Here is a 1,983-nt window from a genome sequence, read left to right on the forward strand (position 1 = left end):
CCTTTTCCCGATTCTTGGAATATTTAGGTTTTGCGCAGCCTGGTGCGAGTTGCAGTACGGTAGGTTTCTGCTCGGCTTTCCTACGGCGATCTGCTGCAGGGAGTTGACCGGTAGTTGCAGATAAAGGACGGAAGGAGGCGCGCCGCCGCAGTGTCACTCCATTGGCTGCCTACAAGCTCCATCCAGTTGTTGTGTAAAACCCCTTTTCCTAAAATATTACGATCGGGAGAAATCCGACTTTTTGTTTTTGTCTTCTGTGATACCTTCTCGTAACTGTCCAGTCTGAAAATTCTTACAATTTCTTTATTTTTGCTGTTAGTTTTCTTGACTAACTTGATTTTCGGCGCCAGTCTCCGTACGTCCTTAATACAGAACTTATATTCAAGAAACTGGAAAGACAATTCTGTACCATAGATCTCTGCACTTGAAATTTACACATATTGATTTACTACTGTAGACACTCCACGTCTGAGAACTGACGTCTTCAAACTTACAACTTCACATTGAATCTTGCCGCTTGACAAACAGCAAAACCTGGTCACAGTACTGATATACTAACTGCAGCAAACGGAGAGATTTCCTACCTATTGTAGGTGACTTGAATCCTGTTGTTATTTCAATTTCAAAAGTATCATTTTCCACACTTTCCAATGACAAAACAGGTATCGTAAGTTACAGAATAGTGCAGACATGAATTAGATTCAAAATCTGCTATTTATGTGTCACATTGGTGTAACGACTGGGTCGGAAGTGCAACCGCTCTTCCGCGAGGTTCAGCGGTGGGAGGGTCCTGGTTCATACACGTCGGAGCGTTGCTCCAGTGCTGAGGTCAGGAGACACCTGCTGCCCTCGCTCCCTTCTCCACCCCTCGCAGATCAACTCAGCGGCTGGAATGTGGTCTTCGGTGGTGCAGAATCGGATTTTGCGCATGCGCCGAACCGAGCACAGGAGAGCTGACCACTAGTTTCAAGCGAGACTGTGGACGTCGTCGATGAGGTTCATTATGTAACTAAGTATTTATCTGTCATAGAGCCATGAGAATGAATTAATTTAAAATTTAAATTTTTACGCACTGTAAAATTCTGTCTGGTGAATATCTCTGTGGGATCCACTGCTCCGCTCGCCACAGGACGAAACGCCGCTTGCTCGTACTTTGTTCGCTAAACGAGCGGGCGACAAGGCGAGGTGAAGGAAAACAGCATTAACCTGGGTCTCGTTCTCTTCTGCTCTAGATCTTATTAACGATGATATTGAACTGAATGTCGCCGGATGTCACAATGCGTGATCATAAAACTAAAACTCTAAACTAAACTCCACCCCAATTGGCAATGAGCGCACAGAGGTACTGACTGGCGGCCATGTCATTCTCAGCTCATCATCACTGGATGAGGATATTGAGGGGCATGTGGTCAGCACACCAATCTCCCAGCCGTATGTCAGTTTCCGTGACTGGAGCCTCTTCTCAATCAAGTAGCTCCTCAGTTTGCCTCACAAGGGCTGAGTGCACCCCGCTTGCCAACAGCGCTCGGCAGACCGGATGGTCACACATCCAAGTGCTAGCCCAGACCGACAGCGCTTAACTTCGGTGATCTGACGGGAACCGGTGTTACCACTGTGACAAGGCCGTTGGCTGATCATAAAACATGTTCCACGTTTCACGAACCAGACTCCTTCAGTGATATGGCCAATAACTATGTGTGTTTTGTTGAAAACGAGGTTCCGTGCCCTTTTTATCCCGTCGCTTAGTACCTTTCGTTGCGCCGCCTACCTACGAGAAAGTGCTGTTAAAAGAGGAGCTAAAGCCAGTACTTCACTCTCCGGCTAAGTGTATTCCTGTGTGTCATTTATGTTTTAGAAGTATTAGAAATTTGTATACAGTAAAGGTAGCCCATGGCTCACCAAATGTAAGTTCTCATCGCTGTGCAACATGGCAAGGAACTGGTGCGATTGAAAGTGGTCATTTATGTTAGACTGGGAAAGATA

At 46.2% G+C, this 1,983-nt stretch overlaps 1 pseudogene; it reads right to left on the reverse strand.

Annotated features, from left to right (window-relative positions):
- Nucleotides 1-1,513: 1,513 nt before the first annotated feature.
- Nucleotides 1,514-1,631, reverse strand: LOC126191635 (5S ribosomal RNA; annotated as a pseudogene).
- Nucleotides 1,632-1,983: the final 352 nt, after the last annotated feature.

Source organism: Schistocerca nitens, chromosome 6 (assembly GCF_023898315.1).
Source record: "Schistocerca nitens isolate TAMUIC-IGC-003100 chromosome 6, iqSchNite1.1, whole genome shotgun sequence".
Classification (NCBI taxonomy): Eukaryota; Metazoa; Arthropoda; class Insecta; order Orthoptera; family Acrididae; genus Schistocerca; species Schistocerca nitens.